The 20,851-nt window shown below is 37.0% G+C and overlaps 1 protein-coding gene across 3 annotated transcripts in view; it reads left to right on the top strand.

The window, feature by feature from the left end:
- The first annotated feature begins 4,203 nt into the window (after positions 1-4,203).
- The window catches only part of phtf (putative homeodomain transcription factor), a 38,032-nt gene continuing 21,384 nt past the window's right edge, over positions 4,204-20,851 (top strand). For all 3 annotated transcript variants that reach the window (XM_067775471.1, XM_067775470.1, XM_067775469.1), the window contains exons 1-2: positions 4,204-4,308; positions 4,367-4,938. The gene's annotated coding sequence lies outside the window, so the exon portion shown is untranslated. The remainder of the gene's footprint in view (positions 4,309-4,366; positions 4,939-20,851) is intronic.

Genomic DNA, 20,851 nt, shown 5'->3' with positions numbered 1-20,851 from the left:
GGACTTTACGCCTAACCGAGATAATCTTGGTTTTGGTTTGGCTACTCTCTATGCATGGATAAGCAATAAATAATAATAAAGGCATACTATAAATAAGCGCCTATAAACTTCCCCCCTTCTCCATAAAAAAAATAAAATATGTTTATTAAGCTCTTATAATGGGAAATTTGTATGGAAATGTCATTTTAAAATGCTTTATAAACCTTTAATATTTTGTATGAATAATGGGATTAAATAAATATACCCCTGATTCGTAAAAAATATTAAGGATTTATAAAGCTTTTTAAAATCACATTTCCATACAAATTTCCAATTATGAGAGCTTAACAAACCTATTTATTTTTTATGAATATGGGGGATAATTTATAACAAACATAAAATAACATTTCTTTTTATCTAAAAATATATTGGGTAATATGAACAAAAGAGTTTACTAATAGACTTCAATATTTAGACTCTTTAAGAGCTTATTAAATTCATTAAATGTATACTTTCAATAAGAGCCTGTATTAGGCTGAGGCGATTTGGCAACTTATACCGCGCCGTCGAAATTATAGTTCCTCACGTTCGTACGAACCAAAAATTTAAGTTTTTTTTTCGGTTTCACCAACTTAGCTACTAAACCCATTTGACATACAAAAACCGTATCAGCTGTTTTATACATAGTAGTATTTTTGGAACGTTTTAATCATTGTGAATGATAACTGAGTGTGATATCTTATCTGTCAACTGCCTGACAGGATGTTCAATATGGCTACTTTTTAGCGTTTTGACAGGGTGTTCAATATGGCGGCGCCTATCTACAGGGGGTGATAGAAAGAGATACAGAATGAGACAGCGATAGTCAATTACAAATCAGGTGATCCAATCACTTTGGAATTTTAACGTCTATGCAGGAGATATCACACTTTGTTATGTTATTGTTGTTGTAGCAATGCTTGCCCCACCTAATAGCCGCGACCGATCACAAATTGTCATCAATATCCTCTAACGGGAGTCCAAGGAAACTTGCCGTTTCAACAGGGTTGGACCATAAGGAAAGGGGTGTTATAGGCGTTGGTTCCATATTACAATTGAAGAGATGGTTGGTGTCATGTGGGGACACATTGCAAGCGGGGCATACATTTTGTATGACAGGGTTGATTCTAGATAGGTAAGAGTTTAACCTGTTACAGTATCCAGAACGAAGTTGAGCAAGAGTGACACGCGTTTCCCTGGGGAGTATGCGTTCCTCTTCCGCAAGTTTTGGATAATTTTCGTTAAGTACTGGATTCACCGGGCAAATCCCGGCATAAAGGTCCGACGCCTGTTTATGGAGTTCACCAAGGACCTGCTTGTGTTTTTTCACTTCATACGGCTGGGTTCTCAGGTGCCGTATTTCCTCAAAATGCTTACGGAGATGACTCCTTAAGCCCCTAGGCGGTGCTGGTTCATCAATCAGATGTCTGTTGGGATGCCCAGGTTTCTGGGTATTCAACAGGAACTGTTTGGTCAGCATCTCATTTCTCTCCCTGATGGGGAGTATTCTCGCCTCATTATGCAGATGGTGTTTTGGGGACATAAGAAGACAGCCCGTGGCGATTCTGAGAGCAGTATTTTGGCAGGCATGTAGTTTCTTCCAGTGGGTGATTTTTAGGCTTGGCGACCATATGGGTGACGCGTAGCACGTAATCGGCTGGCTAATTGCTTTGTATGTAGTCATGAGCGTTTCTTTATCTTTTCCCCAAGTACTGCCAGCGAGGGATTTGAGGATTTTGTTACGGCTCTGAATTATCGAAACAATTGCGGCTGCGTGCTCACCAAAATGCAGATCCTGATCAAACGTCACACCCAAGATTTTGGGGTGTCGGACAGTCGGTAGCGTAGTGCCATCAACGTGGATGTTCAAAATGGTCGACATTTGGGGCGTCCATGTTGTAAATAAGGTCGCGGAAGATTTAGTCGATGATAATGCCAGGTTTCGCGAGGCGAAAAAACTGGAAAGATCAGAGAGGTAGCCGTTTATTTTATTGCATAGCGCATCGATCTTTGGGCCTGGGCCTGTGGCCATTATTGTGCAGTCATCGGCGTAGGAAACGATTGTGACTCCTTCCGGTGGTGAAGGTAGCTTAGATATGTAGAAATTAAACAAAAGTGGGGATAGGACACCACCCTGTGGCACCCCCTGTTTAATTCTCCTTGGTTTTGATGTTTCGTAAATTGCACCGATGCCTGCCGACCACCCAGATAATTTGCGGTCCACCTTTTAAGACATGGGGGAAGGGTATACCCTTCCAGGTCCTGCAGTAACGAGCCATGGTTGACCGTATCAAAAGCTTTTGATAGGTCTAGCGCTACGAGTACTGTTATATGGTGGGGGTATTGATTTAAACCGCAATTTATCTGGGTGCTGATGGCATTCAGCGCGGTGGTAGTGCTATGGAGTTTTCTGAAGCCATGCTGATGAGGGGCTAGCTGCAAATTTGCTTGGAAATAAGGGAGCAGAATGGCTTCAAGCGTCTTTGCCACTGGCGATAGGAGAGATATCGGACGATACGACTCACCTATGTTAGCTGGTTTCCCAGGCTTTAGTAGCGGGACCACCTTGACCATTTTCCATTTCTCAGGTATGACAAAGGTGGAAAGAGACAGATTGAAGACATGTGCTAAATATTTGAACCGCTCTTACCCTAGGTTTTTAAGCATCGGCATGGCTATGCCGTCTGGGCCCACTGCTTTGGATGGTTTAGCACGACCAATGGCGTCCTCACAATGGTTTTAATTACACGCCACCCAGTGAATTCACACAATAGCGGGGTTGCTATATTTGCATAATGAAATAAGTATCAATACTGCCATTCACAAATCACACAAGAAGATGATTGCGCAATGCGCATGTAAACATTAGATCAGCTGTTTTTTATGAGGTATGAATTGACCCTTTTCCTTTGCTCTTTTTTTCTCGCTCTTTTTTTCATTCGCTCATGGGTCAACTTTGACGTAGATGCGCAGAACGAAGCAATTTTGTACCATTGTGGATAAAACAAGTGTAATATCTTATCCGTCAACTGCCTGACAGAATGTTCAATATGGCTACTTTTAAGCGTTTTGGCAGCGTTTTGACAGATTGTTCAATATGTCGGCGCATAGCGTCGGCTATCTTCAGCGGCTGATAGAAAGGGATACAGAATGAGACAGCGATAGTCACTAAAAAATCAGGTGATCCATTCTATTTGTAATTTTGACGTCTATGCAGAAGTTATCACACTTGTCTTATCCACAATTATTTGTACTACAGCAACATTGTTGAAAGTCGAGAATAAGCCAGCTGACAAGTAGGCTAATTTGTGACGCATTGGTGGTGAAGCAGAAAAATTAAAAAATTTGACTTAAAGGCCAATTAATGGTGTCTTATAACCACAAAACCATAACCAGATAAAACAGCTAATCAAACCTTCTTATGGAAATCAATGTAATCGATTAATGGTGCCATACCATAACGCTAACGCCATAACCATACCATAGCCAACTAATTGGTTTTTGGTTTCTCGCCATCTCCATAACCTAAATATATTTGAGTTGGTGAATTTAATAACTTTTTGTGGATTTCATTCATTGTATTGGGTATATTATGACTAAGAGACTTATTTTTTGTGGAATATGTTTGTAATTTTTGCGTTTTCCTCATTATAGTATCTAGTAATATTAGATTTATATAGCACTCTCAGAAATATGAAAATTAAATAAATCAGTTGGCTGTGTAATGTTTGAAGAGACAAGACGTGTTTGGGATTTAATAACCATATTAAGAGATAGATCCGGAGATATTATACTAATTTTTATGAAATTTTCACGATTTTTAGGTTAAGGCACCATTAATCGACCACATCGGAGATGCTTATGGATATGATTACTACTATGGCGTTAGGATTAAGGAAGTTTGATTGGCCCTTTCACTAGGTTAAGTCGAGTTGGTGCAATCGCCCCAAGAGTTTCCTAGAGCTGCGGATTCCATTTTGGTGATTTTTAGAACTCCCTCTACACCTACAAATCAAACAAATTTTGAAAATCGTTGCACCTTATATAAAATCCAACCAATCATACAATTGTACCATGATCCAATGTTTTTAGACAAGAATAAAATGTACTTGCACGAGCAATAAGTCTATCAATTTTATGTAATTTCACAAAATTTCTTATCTCATATTGGCTAGGCACTAAGGGAAAAAATTTTCCCTTCGCTAGGCAAAATTTAAAGATCGCAACACTGTTTTGCATAGCAGTGTCGCTGTCATCAGCTGATATAAAACAAATTTAGCAAATCAGCAGGTAGGTAGTAAAATAAAATGAAAAAATAAAAATAAAACACGTTTGTTTGTGCCAACAGAATAATAAAACAAAAACAAAATCAACAAAAGTTTACTAAGGGCTCCAACAAGCAGCAGTAGAGAAGAAGTCGATCAGCCGTAGCAAGGGAAAACAATCAGCAGAGAGCAATCTATTTAATCGAATGTGCTGCGCATAACCGAAAAGTGATTGAGAGTTCTGGCTGGTCTTGCCGGGTGGTGGTGTAATCTCTAGTTGATTGGAACTAAACTAACTGGAGGCACGATTGCTATTGCCATTCGAGCAAACACTTGAGATGACGACACAACAACAACGACTAATTTGATTGAAGTAGAGACCAAAGCAAAAGGAGCGAAATTTTTCAGTTGAATTTTATTGTTCCGCGACTGCTGTTGGTAATAAAACGTACGCAGACGACGGCGAAATCGTAGTGCCATATTATCAAATGTGCAAAGTATATTAAACTAAGAGCTATAAAAGCGTATACGCAAGAAATTACAATAAAAGCACGAGCAGCTGGGAATCAATACAAAATCTTCATGAAACACATTTGGTGATTTGCTAAAGTAAATAAAAGTAAACTAAATTTATTGCAGATTAACGTTTAAATTGGTGAGTGCGAAAAGAAATTTGAAATAAAGTTATATTTCTGTATTTGTAGGTTTTGTTGTGGCCAATCAAGGCTATATAACATTTTGTTAGAAGCATAAAGCCTTCCGCAAAACTATTGATTTACTAATGTTATTTATACACCTATGTACATATGTAGGTATGTACAAAAAGGAAAATCAGCTTGGTAAACAGCTGGTATCACCTTGAACTCGCCTAGCCAAATCATTGGTTTTTTCTCCTACATAGCATAAAGGGCCAATTAATGGTGACTTATCTATAACCAGATAAAACAGCTGATTGAACCAATCTTATGGAAATCAATGTAATCGATTAAAGGGCCAATTAATGGTGACTTGTAACCATAAAACCAAATCCAGATAAACAGCTGATCGAACCTACCTTATGGAAATCAATGTAATCGATTAATGGTACCATACCTTAACGCTAACGGCATAACCATACCATAGCCAACCAATTGGTTTTGGTTTCTCGCCATATCCATAACTTAAAAATATTTGAGTTGGTGAATTTAATAACTTTTTGTGGATTTTATTCATTGTCTGGGATACGTTATGACTAAGAGACTTATTTTTGTGGAATATGTTTGTAATTTTTTGCGTTTTCTTGATTTTTATGAATTTTTCACGATTTTTAGGTTAAGACACCATTAATCGATCACATTGGAGATGGTTATGGATATAGGTATGGTTACGACTATTGTTTTAGGGTTAAGGTAGTTTAATTGACCCTTAATTGTGCCATACCATAACGCTAAAGCCATAACCATATCATAGCCAACCAATTGGTTTTTGGTTTTTCGCCATATCCATAACCTTAAAATATTTGAGTTGGAGAATTTATTAACTTTTTGTAGATTTTATTTATTGTTTTGGATACGTTTTGACTAATAGACTTATTTTTTGTGGCATATGTTTGTAATTTTTTGCGTTTTCTTAATTTTTATGAAAATTTCACGATTTTTAGGTTAAGGCACAAATAGCTGATGACAATTTGATATGGATAAGTAAAACTATGGAAGTTTAATTGGCCCTTAAATCTACATATTAACAGACATAACCCAAGCATACGTACATACATATATTTCTAAAAATCTGCATTTATGTGGTGTATTTTTCTAATGTTGCTTTATGCGCATAATTTTATTAGTATTCATTTGCTTTTATTGCACCTAACATGTACATACACATATATGTACGAAGGGGGGATTACAAAAGGTCTTTAACTCAAGGCTTTTCGAAGTCACCACCGTATGCATTATTAATCTTCGCGGATTGAGGAAGTGTTACAGCTATGTTCAGAAACTTGCACTGTCAAAACAACAACTAGCATATTCACATTCTCACCACATCCAAGTCTATGGTTTGCGGTTTGTGTAAGTTTTGCCGGTTACTTTTACTGTCAAAACAACAAATATTGTCCTATCCCCTCTTTACTCTGTAATTTTTACATATCGAAGCTCCCTTTCCAACCGGTAGGATTCACTATTGTTTCCTATGCGGATTACTGCTCGGTTGTTGTTGTTGTAGTGATGACACTCCCCGAAGGCCTTGGGGAGTGTTATCGAGTTGATGGTCCTTTTCCGGATTCATATCCGGTACGTTCCGGTACCAAGCCCGACCGTCTCGGGAACGATTTGGTATCACCACATGTGGCCTTCTAGGCCATATCCCCCTCCAACCCCCTAGATCCATGTGGAGTTCGGGGTCGCCAGAGCCTCGTCTGTTAGTGAAACGGGATTCGCCGCTCGAAGGTGAGGTTGACAATTGGGTTGGAGAAGCTATATATTGCGCTACACAACCCCTTGTTGTTGTTGTTGTTGTTGTTGTTGTAGCGATAAGGTTGCTCCACGAAGGCTGGGGAGTGTTATCGATGTGATGGTCCTTTGCCGGATACAGATCCGGTACGCTCCGGTACCACAGCACCATTAAGGTGCTGGCCCGACCATCTCGGGAACGATTTATGTGGCCACATTAAACCTTCAGGCCATCCCCTCCCTCCCCAACCCCAAGTTCCATAAGGAGCTTAGGGTCGCCAGAGCCTCGTCTGTTAGTGAAACAGGATTCGCCGCGGATAGGTGAGGTTGACAATTGGGTTTGGAGAAGCTATATGTTGCGCTGGCAACCTGCAGGGTTGCGCTACACAGCCCCTTGAATCTGGTATTTTAGTCGCCTCTTACGACAGGCATACCTACCGCGGGTATATTCTGACCTCCCCTAACCCGCTGGGGGACCTCCCCTAACCCGCTGGGGGAAAACCCCTTGAATCCCTCGCTGGCAACGTGAAAGGGCTGTGGTACACAAACCCCTTGAATCCGGTATTTTAGTCGCCTCTTACGACAGGCATACCTACCGCGGGTATATTCTGACCCCCTAACCCGCTGGGGGGGGCGAGGGGGTTACTGCTCGTTAGTGGCGTTCTATAAAAGAACTTTGCTTTAAAAATCAACGTTAATCTTCCTAGTCTATTAAAATTCTTCGCTTGTAATTTGGCATTATCACCGACCAAATCAACGCTATGGACTATCAGATACCCAAAAATATTAAGTGTGGTAATCGGTAGTGGTATATACTTCCGTCCGGTATGGCCCTCAGACTTAAAAGAAAGCAACTAAAGGAAGCTTCAGGCCTGCCGAAGCGCTCAGAATTGCCACGGGATGTCTAACGACACCTCAGCATGATTAGGACAATGAGCAATAAATGCCTCCCATAAAGGAGACAAAAATTTTTTGTTAAAATACCAGAAACCTGGGCATTCAAATCGTCAACTGCCTCCCAGGCAAAAAGTGGATATCTCCTTTAGTTTTATGAAGAGCTTCTGCTTATGAGAATTCAGCCTTTTATCTAGAGGATCATGATAAAGGCCACCAAGTTTATCAACACGGTCGGAAAAGTCTTATGCTGAGCTATGCACGAGAAATCCCTTTATTAGAGCCCAATACCTAAAACTGGCAAGGATGTACGTCAGTGTGGCACAACTTACGTCAGTCTGGCACAACTTCGTTCTGGATACTGTAATAGATTAAACTCGTATTTCCGACTTGACATTAACCATCTTTTCAATGTGGAACCAACGTCTCTAATACCATGGTGCAATCCTATTAAACCTGCTTGTTTCATTGGTCATCCGTTAGAAGATAACGATGACAATTCTTAACTATGGGGTGGGGTAAAACATTGATATAAGAGGAAGAACGCCTTAATTTTATAATCTGACAATCACCAGGTGATTATTTGTTTATTCGCTAAAAATTACTATTTCTTGTGTATATAAAGGATTTTCAATAAATTTAGACGTCGCTAGAGTGGAAAATTTTGGTCAAACTTGAGGCTATTTATTTGTGTATCTTTTTAGGGGGTTGAAATAGTCTGTATAGACGGCGCAATTCGTTCATACGGCACTTGGTGGCATTAACTTAATATGTGACGTTTCGCGAAAAATGTCCTACTCGAATGCTTTTGATTTTACACGGCGAGCAGGCACAGTGGGTCTTGTGCACTAGGTTTCGCATGATGGCCCGTATACGACAGTTACTTTCGACTTTAACTGCTCATAACTCAAAAAGTAATAAAGATATCAATCACTGTTTTTTTCCAATTTCTAGAACGAAACTATCATTTGTAATAAATCGTAAGAAAATTTTTTGATTTTATTGGAGTTAGGGATCTTTTCTCGCGGACATACATATATACATAAATACTATAGATAGTCAGTTTGGTTTAAGTATTCTTGTTTTCGTTTTTACCGATCGTTCCGAAATTCAGAAAGAACTCTCGTAAAACATTTGTTTGTACCAATTTTGGAGTTTAAAATATTTAAGGTACCAATTAGGCGAACTTTTGTTATATATACCACATGCTCTTCTCCGAAACAACGTTTAATAGATTTATGTACATACATATATTCCTATACATATTTTTGTTTATAAATAATTATAATTTAATATTTAAAACTTAAAAAAAGAGGGCTTAAGTGCAGAATACATACATTTGTCAAATTAAAAAAAATTATATGAGTATCGGTAGTGGTGTTTATGGTGAGTTCAACCGTATTATTATTTTTTTGGTGCAAGTAATAACTATAGGGGTAATTCCACGTCAAAAGGTAAATTTTACATTTTTTTAAAACAAAATATCTTTGAAACTATTGAGTCAATCTTGAAAATTGTAATGTCTTTTGATAGGTAATAAGACAAGGTTTTGTTTGATATATGAAACATCTATATTTAGAAGAAATTTCTATAATAAAATTATATTTTTATGGGAAAATGATTGCTAACTTATCATAAATCGAATAATAAGTCGAAAAAATGTGTCATTGACAAAATACTTTAATACTATCGTGTTGAAGACAATTTCATTACCTTTAATTTGGTATATATATCTTTATATTAGAAGGTATAACTTGATTATTTAGGGGCGAAAACAAAGAAGGTGTCATATGAGTTCAATTATTTTTATCGATGTAGGTATATATATGATGTTATTTATGTATTTATGAGTTTATGCATTGTATTAATTAATTGCAAAAATACATAGTGTATAACATTGCTAATTTTTTATTGCTAAAATATACGTCAAAGGTAAACTATTTAAAATTTTGCATTCGTGAACGAGCTGATATTACCTTATAACTCTTATGTTTATTGTTATGTTAGCCGATCCAACACCGGCTGCGCCATGCACAGCTACCGCCACGGTTATACCACACACCCGGACTTGGCATTGCGTAGCCCAGGGTTACTTTTTATAAGCGCGGCCGAAGGCCGCCTATGCAGAAAGATGTTCTACGCAGAATTGCTGTGCATGGCGCAGCCGGTGTTGGATTGGCTAACATAACAATAAACATAAGAGTTATAAGGTAATATCAGCTCGTTCACGAATGCAAAAAAAAACTTTCAAATTTTTGGTAAATAAAGACTAGAAAAGTTAAAGATATATATACATCAGATGAAAGGTATTTTTATAAGTTATTTTTCGATTTTTTAATTTTTGAAATCCATTCACCAATTTCGGAGATATTTTGATTTGAAAAATTCATAATTTCGCCTTTTGACATGGAATTACCCCCAAACTTCATTTGCACCAAAAAAGAAATATACCGTTGGAATCAGCATAAAAATCTCTATAAAGTCCGATTTTGACAAATGTATGTATTCTGCACTTGTTCCAAAAAGAGAGCATTACCCATGAACCAATAAACAGATCCCGCATTAAAAATGAGAGAGCACAAAAATCATAGTTGGCTGGTAAATAAATGTTCTCGGTGTGACGTCACGCTTTTGACAACATGTTTCATTGCTGACACAGTGTTCAGACTTTATTCCAATCGGAGTATTTTGCTACGCTCTTACCTCCTACTAGTAAATAGTTTTACTACCTAATATCTTTTGGTTAAAGTTTTCATATCATACGTACGAAAAGCTCATTGTTTACAAGTGACGATTAGATGAAATGACGAGAATTCATTGTTCGTGTCTTAAGACATGTTTGTTCACATTTTACTCACAGTTTTTGTACTTTTTTCGTACGGAATGAGTGTCCGGGCGCGATCTGTAAAGTCTGCCAAAATTCACATACAGCACTTATTGAAGTTTTATATAAAAATGGAGTACGTTGAGTCAGTGAGGTCAGCTAACCCTGTTTTGCGATAACAGTCGCCAATTGGGAGCACCAAGGGAGGTCAAAGTTTCCTCCAACTATCTATTCCAACTCAGTGGAGGTCTTCTCTATCCTCTGTTTACAAACTGTCGGAGCGTATTCGTTCATCCGCTTAACATGACCTAACTAGCGAGATTTCTGTTTTTATTCGCTGCACTATCGTCATATATGTGAACAGCTCATATAGCTTAGCATTATATCTCCTTCGATACTCGCCGTCGACATCACGGATAGGACTATAAATCTTCCGGAGAACTTTTCTCTCGAATACTCCAAGAGCCAACTCATCTTCTCTCGACACCTTCCATGATTCCGAGCCATACATCAGGAGAGGTATGATGAGTGACTTGTAGAGCGAGAATTTTGTTCGTCAAGAGAAAACTTTACTTTTCAATTGCTTAAAGAAGCACCTTTTGGCAAGAGTTATTCTCCGTTTGCTTTCTAGAGCGACATTGTTTTTGCTTTTAATGCTGCTTCCAAAATAGACGAAATCCTTCACAGTCTCGAATTTATATCTGTCAACAGTGACGTGGCTGCAAAGGCCACGATGACAGCAAGTACTTCGTCTTGTTCACATTTAGTGCAAGACCCACTTTTTTTGCTTCTTTATCTTATACCAACTTTTCACCTCCGTATTTGAACACCCCGGCGGGTATCCCGTCATTACTTGGCGCCTTGTGATTTTTTAACCGTGATATTGTCATTCTCCCTTCACCATCTTGGATGCCGGAGCACGTTTTTCATCATCGGAAATCGGGGTATCGGTCTCGTCTTCCCCCACGCTCTGTACGTCAGCTACCAGATCGCCATTATCGTTCCTACAGGAATCTGCCCCGGTCTTGAAACCTTTTGTCACTAAAAGAGCATGAAATATGTATGGTAGAGCGAAAATAATAATATTTTTTCGCGTTAAATATCCGGGGAGATAGTGCCCACTTTTCTTCCAGAATGTGGTGTGCTTATGGGAGCATTAATTAGTCATCCTACACGTTTTGGCCGACCCCATGCGCATCTGATAAGGCAGATAACTTTTTTGCTGAGAAACATTTCATGGCAAAAACACAATCGAAGGGATTGCCAAGCCACCAAATCAATTTGATGTTAGTTGTTCGCCCGCTTTCAAAAAGGAAGAAAACATATACTCCGAAAATTAAATTTTTCTCCAGCGTAGTCGTTTACTCAGGTAATAGTTTTAAATACTCCGAACACTGGTAGCGAAATATGAGAGAAATGTAATAAATCGAAAAACTTCAAAAGCGCTACGTCATCAAACTTTTTTTTCAAATTCGATTACAAATACAACAATTCCGGAATGCCAGATCTTGGCTCATTTGTTTATGAGCAGTACCGGGGCATTATTTAGCTTTTCGATTCAAACCTAATATAACTGATTTGCTTTGACGTTGTCGATCTATTGAAATGCGGAAGTTCTGGCCCATTTATTTTTGATCCATTTTTACTCTGCTTCTATTCTAAACCTTGCGTGATTTGCTCATTAATTTTTTATTTATTTTAAATGGTGAAACTGATTGGTGATTTAAATTCATTAACTTTGTATATTTCTTTCAATTGACCCATAACCTGTGAAATGGCGTTTCGCAGGAGAAAGTCGAAAACATTGCGTTTTGTATTTTGTTTACACCGAACGCATTGATTTGCTTCTGTGATTGAGTATGCCTATCTCCCCAGTAGGAATTTTTTAGGTGCTCAATATGCACTTTACATATGTTGGTGTATACTTATTTAGTTAAATCTTGAAGTTGTTATATTTCTTACAGAATAATCACATAAATAAAAAATTCCATACTAATTTTATATTGTATTGAGCAGCATCCATATTGTTACGTATTCATGGATTCTCGATTATTTCCTGTCTTCTGCTATCGTTCGAGTCACTGAACTCTCGAATAAATAAACTCAAATATTCTGTATGCAAAATGAACTTCACAACTTAATGTTTACTATTGATGATTAGCTCTTTCCCAAAACTGCACTGCCTATATACAGTCAGTTGCCACATATTTATAGACTTTTCGCAAGCAGACTTCTCTATTAGTTGCTTTATTACTTCTCTCATATTCGCTGCGCTGTAATCTTCTATGTATAAGTGTGAGTAATGTCGTCTCCGCTCTTTGTTGTTGTGTGCATGTGTGTGTAATGTCGTCTACGATCTTTTCAACAAACATTTAGGTTAGAAAACGTTAGAAGACGAATTGAATTCTAATGTATTTCTCTAAAGCTGGAGACATTGGTGCTTTATCGGTAACCGTATCGGTAACCTTATAACAGCTGATTCGACCAACCTTATGAGAATCAATGCAATCGATTATTGGTGCCGCTAAGGTCGTAACCGTATCGTAGCCAACCAATTGGGTTTCGGTTTACCGTCGTAACGATAAACAGCTGATTACGTTAGGGATACGGATACAGCGATACGACATACGGCACCAATGACTCCGGCTTAAGATAGAAGGTTAGAGGACGATTTGCGAAACTGTCGCGAATTATAGCATTCTCCACAAAAAGAGGACTTCGTTCTCGATATTGAGAAAAGGGTTAGAATTCTAATCGAATTCTAACGTCAATTTCTAATGAGTTTCCAATGAGAATTTTGAAGTGATGCACAATTAAATTCATTTATTTCAAATCAGCGAAATTTTCATTGTTTCGTTATATCAAATACTTTTATTTAGTTATAAGCTTATGTATTAGGTTAGGTTAAGCTTAGGTTACAAGGACCGGGCAAAGAAGACTGCTTCCCAGCCCACCAATGGGCCCATGTACATATGTATTAAGAATGAACATATTTCAAAGGCTTTTTCTATTATAATAAATTAAAACCTTACTTAAAGATTGAGCTCAGCGCTGGTTTTAGGAACGAATGAGGAAGCGTTTTCTTCATGACATTCAAATAGCACTTCAATAATGTGCTCGCTTTCCTTTTTTAACTTTTTTTGATTCATTTTCACTTACTAGTATTTATTATTATAAATAAAAAAACTTATTCCGCAACTTATAATATTTCCACACAACTTTTCACTATTTTTATTTTGTTTGTGTAACACTAAGGAGGAGTTATCATGTCGTGGAAATAATCGATAACTGTGACAATAATCCTCGTGTTCCAATGAAACATGAACCAGATACGAATAGAGATTTAACATGCAAATGCAACAACAATCTGAACCATATGGATCACATTATTATTGCATTTGCATGTTAAATCTCTATCCGTATCTGGTTCACGTTTCATTAGAACACGAGGAATCATAACATCGCACTTCTAGTGTTATTCGAACGTCGAGTTCTATCCTAGTTCTCTAACCTAGTTTTCGATTCGAAATTCATTAGAGAACTACAGTAGAATTCTAATGTAAAATTAAAATATTTCTCTAACATTAGAAACTGTGTTTTCTGGGTTAGCTATTGTGTAAATGTGTGCGTAGATATATGTTATCTCATGTTTCCGCCATGTCTGATATCTATCTGGATCAATTTCAGATCAAGAGGGTGGCTCTGTTGATTTGGTTTTTTTGTTGAAAATGTTTGACAGCATACTCCCTGTGCTTACATACATATGCACTAGGGCATCCGATATTTAACAAATTTTTTGCACTGAAAACAAATTATTAAGGCCATAAAATAATTACACTATATTCATTTTAAATCATATTAGAAAAACTATACACTATTTGAAAAATACAAGAAGCACAACATAATATGTAATTGTTTTTTGCACAAAGCTCCTGACAGAAGTAAAATTGTTAATATAATGGGATCCCTAATATGTGAATACATTGGTTGAGTACTGCCAACTCCCATAGTACTAATCCGTATCGTTCAAATGAGATTTAATCGTGATCTAGAGCTGGATGGCTCTATGGAACGCCCTTATTAATATTTTATGTATCACGTAAATATCGCTCGTTTTACTTTTAAACAGAAGTCATCCAAAATTTAAATTTTTTGGGAAAATGAAGTTTTATTTCTTCATACAGTTTGAGATGAGACTTAAAGACCTCTATGACGGCCAATGTTGACTCTTTAAAGTATTCTAAATATGTGATCATAGCTCGCTAGATGGCTACTTTGGGTTTACATAAAATCTCCAAATATGACATGTTTGATATGCATCTTTTTACAATAAAACGTGCAATATATTGCAACGAATTTTGGGAAATCCTGGTTATTGTACACCTTCTGCAAACGTTCGAATCGCTAAATTGTCGAATAAATCACTCCAATATTTAGTATTGCAAACTGGTCTTTATTAAGATTACTTTGAGAGTAGTACTTCACAATTATACTTTACAACCAATAGCGTGTTTAAATCAAAACTGATTACTGATTCCTAAGCTTGCGCTGCTTTTATACTCTCAGTTTTCTCGTTCGTCCATTTCTCCTAAGGTCTAGTCATTTCGCGAAACTGTATTCCAGAACAATTGTATCCCTTGCTTGGTTATTAGCTATATACATGTATACCTATTTGTAGTTTATGTTTCTCTTATAGCCATATGCGTGTGTATGGGTGAGTAACTACTTCGGCTGATGACTACATGTGTGTGTGAGTAATCTCTTCATCGCATTCTATAGATGTGTGTAAATGATGATTAATGTGTTTATGTAGCTTGCTTTAATGTTTTTGTTGTTGTGCATTTATTTTAATAACAGTTTAGTGATGTGAAAATTCGCCAAAATATGTATGTATGTATGGCCATTAGGGTGTTTCATTTCAAAACGATTTTTGGCGCATCTGCAAAACGAGTTCTTTATAAAAAATAAATATAGCAAAAAAAAATCCAAATAGTGAGCTTGTCATAAGGATCGCTAGGCTTGGAGCAGAGATTCTACAAGCATCAAGCTTTACAGAAACTAAATATTTTTAAAAATTTTCTTACAAATATTGTTGGTGGGTTTCTTTCCTTATTTTAAAGCATCGCGTCTGGCTACCTCTCTGTCGTTGTCCTAATTATGTATACTCCAGGCTTACGTTATGTTTATCATCATTCTTTCATGAATTTGCGCTTAACCCTCTAGATGAGTTTGACTGTTGCGTGGCAAGTTTCATTAATTATTCCTGTTTCGCCATAACTGACGCCATTTGGGATCACCCTGGTAGGCAAAATTTCCACTACCTGGCTGCAAATGCAGCGCTGCCAGAAGTTTGTTCAACGATCAAATTGAAAACTCCCTTCAGCCACAAAAGTTTTATAGATCTAAACGTTAGGAAAAGTCACCAAAAAACTTTTAATTTTTTAACATTTTTATCCTAAAAATATTTTATACACAACTTATAACTTTAAAACCTTGTGACGTGACAGCCTGTTAAACAAATTCAACTTTTATTATAACAAACATTTCAATTAATTTTGATGAACGTCTTAAATGCTGACCTACTTTTATTCAGTTGTTGGAGATAAAGAAAAGACATTAATTATTATTTACGAGTTACAGAAAAATGCGATGCGATGCCTTGTGTAGCACATAAAATGCATTTCGAAGTGGGTCTTAAGTTAAGTTTTGTAAAACATTTTTTTATTTAAAGCATTAGTATGAATTTTATTAAACTAAATACGGAGTGTTTCATTTAGAAGTGATCTTTTCAGAAATATATGCTTTTATTGGAGATTTTTATAAAGCTACTTAGCAGGTTCCATTAGCTTAAAAGTTTTGGTCTCGCTGCTCTAATTGACGATAAGAATATATATGTATATATTATTTCTAATTGCTGTTTTTATGTACGGGTTCCTTTTTCGCTCTAATTTTGAATCCAAATCTATAAATAAAGTTTTGGTTGTAAAGATGGAGATTCGGGCTATTAGCGTGTTTTGGGCAATTTTGGTCGTAGTGCTTTTGTTTAGCTATATTTTATTAAAATAACTAGCAGACCAGGCAGACGTTGTTCTGCCCTAAATTTGGTCTATCTGCATACATCTTAATAAGCTCTTTCCGTCCAACTCTGCCTCCCCCCTCTTATATTTTTCTTAATCTTTTATTCACTCCTCCCTCCGTCTTTTTCGATTCATCTATCTCTATTTCGTCTCACTCTATCTCTTTCTCAGTCTCCTTCTCCTACCCTCTTTTCTCTTCTCTCAAGTTCTTCTCATTCTCCTTCATCTCCTATTGCCAGTCCCAGAGGGTGGTCCTAATCCCAGTCCCAGTCCGTCTCTGGTCTAGTTCCCGGAAAAAATGATCGTAAATACTAATACAGGCAAATTAATACACCAAATTTCAGGCAAATCCAATAGGACGTACATAGGTACATATATAGGTATGTGGGTATTATTAATTCATGTCTTTATTTCGGCTTCGCATGCTTATTTATCAGTTTTGCCAGGTTGATGCTACTAAATCGAATATTACAATGGAAATTACTTTAAAGCTCTCAGCAATAGCTTTCATTTGATATCCATAATACACACACATTGTACAGGTATCCGGGTCGACGTTTTGGCCTATATCTCAAGACCCTTGTCACTCAGCGATATAAAAATTACTCTGTACTAAAGCACACATCAACAGCTTTCATTTGCTATCCATATTACACACACCTTATAGTGGTATCCGGGTCCACGTTTTGGCCTATATCTCGAGACCCTAGTCACTCAGCGATATAAAAATTACTCTGCACTAAAGCACACATCAACAGCTTCAATTTGATACCCATAATGTAAAAACACATCCTAGTATTACCCTGATCCACATTTTGGCCTTTATCTCGAGACCCTAGTCACCCAGGGATATGAAAATTACCCTGTACTAAAGCACTCATCAATAGATTTCATTTGATATCCATTTTGTATAAACCCATTTTAGGGGTGCCCGGGTCCACGTTTTGGCCTATATCTCGAGGCCCTAGTCACCAATAGGTATGAAAACTACACTGTACTAAAGCACTCATCAACAGCTTTCATTTGATATCCATATTATATAAACACATTGTAGGGGTGCCCGGGTCCACGTTTTGGCCTTATATCTCGATACCTTAGTCACCAATAGGTATGAAAACTACCCTGTACTAAAGCACTCATCAACAGCTTTCATTTGATATCCAATTGTATAAAAACATTCTAGGGGTGCCCTGGTCCACGTTTTGGCCTATATTTCGATACCCTAGTCACCAATAGGTATGAAAACTACCCTGTAGTAAAGCACTCAGCAACATCTTTCATTTGATATCCATATTGTGTAAACACATTCTAGGGGTGCCCGGGTCCACGTTTTGGCCTATATCTCGAGACCCGAGTCACCCAAGGGTACGAAAAATACTCAGTATCAAAGTACTCATAAACAGATTCCATTTGATACCCATATTGTACAAACACATCCCAGGATTACCCAGGTCCACGTTTTGATCCCAAGACCCTAGCCAGAACGGGATAAAAAGTATCGTATGTCCATTCCCTGGTTATAAGCTACCTCTCCACCAATTTTCAGCCAAATTGGTTCATCGGTTCTTGAGTTATGCGTAGTGTAATTAACACAACTTTCTTTTATATAGTATTTTTCTAAAAAAAAATCATAACTCAAGAATGGCTAAACCGATTTGGGATTTCAAAATCAACTAACCATCATCTCTCCTTCCTGCATCTTTCCTAAAAATTTCATGGCAATCTTTCTATCCGTTCTCGAGTTATGGAGTGACAATCAAAATGTACACTTTTTATATATATAGATTTGTTAAAAATAATCGATTGTGAGCACACAAAGAAATCTATTTGTACTATGGCACTATTGTGAATATTTGCACTGCAATACCGGCAGTTACTATGGTACGCTAGATGGCACTGCAACTGTAAGTAAGTTAATATACTATATATATAATTTTGAATTTTGGGAGACGATTTTAGCCTTGACTGAAAAATGTATATTAGTACGAACCTTTTTTGTTTAGTCGTATAGATTTTCTAAATTTCTAAGATAAAGTCGTGAAGATATCATTTGTTGGTATACTATTCTTCTTTCACAGTATATTCACCTTCCTTTATTGTTTTAACAAGAAAAACACACACTGAATGATTGGGTAAAGAAATTCTGAGAGGTCAGTTTTTTACTGAATGTGAATCCAGGAGCTGGCGCATTCAGGTACTAGGCCGTTTGTCGTGTGAACAATTTGATTTGATTCTCACCGAACCTTTTAGGCAGAAAAGGTGTGATGGAAAATCGTTTCAATATACATCTTTTAAGCAGGGCTTCACAATGTTAACATTTTTCAAATGTTATTGATATCAAAAAAAATTTTTTTCGTTGTTAATAAAGACGAAATCAAAAAATTTATTAAATAATTTGGGAAACATTGAAACAACGAGACATCAGGTCGGACAAGGGCTATTTGCAGAACGGCAAACTAACTTTTTAACTCAGAGTTAACTTGAAATGAGGGGTTAAACTTGAACAACTTTTTTACAATGTTTTTTGTTTTTTTGTGTGTTTTTTTTTTTGAGCTAAAAAAATAACTTTCCGCTCTGCAACTGAGCCTTATTCATATAAAATAAAATAATTCAGATTTTTAAAATGTCCTTGGTATTCGAAAATTCAGTTATATGAGGTGTATTACCTTTTTATTTTATTTTTTTCATAATGGTTTAATATTTAAATTATAAAAAAAACGTTAATATTTTATATGTGGTTGTTTCTACACTTTATCTTAGAATTATTTAATAAGCCTGAAAGTACCATAGCATCTCTCGAAAAGAACATATTTGAACAATTCGACCAACCCTAATATACATACATATATTCAGTATATGTATTAATGTGTTCAGATAAGTGGATCGAAAGATATCAGTAACTTTTAGATTTCACTCGTTTTATCAGAAAAACAACAATAAATTACATTCATAATTATGTACATACATACCCTACAGAAAAGCAGACGAGAAAATTATTTACGCTAGTTTGCATTTAGACTACTTAAGGACTGTACTAGATCTAACTCGATACACAATCAATTCCGCACAGTGCACTACTTCGCAAATAGTTCATAACTAGTTCTGAGCTACATTCGGTTTGACTAGTTCTCAAGCGTGTTCCATTCGAACAGATGTTGTTGGATGAACGATAATTTGTAAAATCTTTCAACTATGCCTTTTGTGAGTCCTCAATGATTTGGGAGCTAAAACAAAGTTTCATTAGGATGGCTTCCCGGAGCTCACAAAGACAAACTGAATCGAATACATTTGGCAGATGCAGAGCAAATTGTTTATGCTACCAGTAATGAAGCAGAGAAGATCTACAAACTCTCACTTGGTACTGTAGGGACACTGTAGTACGATATCACCTACGAAGATAAATCTATCGGAAACACAATCTGTCGGTTTTGTTGGCTTCAGGATGAAACGCGGTTCACACTCTGCGAATGCGTCTGGCGTCACTAATAATCTCCTCGTGAAATGGAGTAAAAAGCCTGAACGGGAAGAGGCACGACTTCTCGAAAAGGGCCTGAAGCACGATATCACAGATGCCGTTAGATGAGCGATAATTTGAAAAATCTTTCAACTATGCCTTTTGTGAGTCCTCACTGATTTGGGAGCTAAAACAAAGTTTCGTTAGGATGGGTTCACGGAGCTCACAAAGACAAACTGAATCGAATACACCTGGCAAATGCAAACCAAATTGTTTATGCTTCCAGTAATGAAAGTATCTAAGCAGAGAAGATCTACAAAGTTTTGTTGGCTTCAGGATGAAATGCGGTTCACACTCTGCGAATGCGTCGCTCTGGCATGGCGTGACTCCTAATTTCCTTGTGAAATGGCATAAAAAGCCTGAACGGGTACTTAAATTAGAGTGTGCATCAGCACAATTCAATTGTATAGTGTGCATCTCTACGATACACACTACCAAACACAAAATAATAAAATACTTGGCGAGGCTCGAATTGTTTTTGTGTATTGTATTCGTGCGGCAATATTACACAAAAGTCTTAGTGTGCATTGAAATACACAAAACAGGCAACTTAGTGTGCCGGCACAAATGCACGCACAATTCGAGGGAGTTTTGTGTTTCACCATGCAGGCGAGTAGAGCGATCGTGGAATGGCTTAAAATAATATTCGACGGTTACACAAAACATGATGTACCCCACTTTTGGATAACTGCTCGTGTCGTTCAACTACCAAAAGGGCCAATTAATGGTAACTTATAACCATAAAATCATAACCAGATAAAACAGCTAATCGAACCTAATGGAAATCAATGTAATCGATTAATGGTGCCATACCATAACGCTAACGCTAT

The sequence above is a fragment of the Eurosta solidaginis genome, chromosome 3, assembly GCF_040869045.1.
Source record: "Eurosta solidaginis isolate ZX-2024a chromosome 3, ASM4086904v1, whole genome shotgun sequence".
Classification (NCBI taxonomy): Eukaryota; Metazoa; Arthropoda; class Insecta; order Diptera; family Tephritidae; genus Eurosta; species Eurosta solidaginis.
This window is presented reverse-complemented; position numbering and strand designations above follow the sequence as displayed.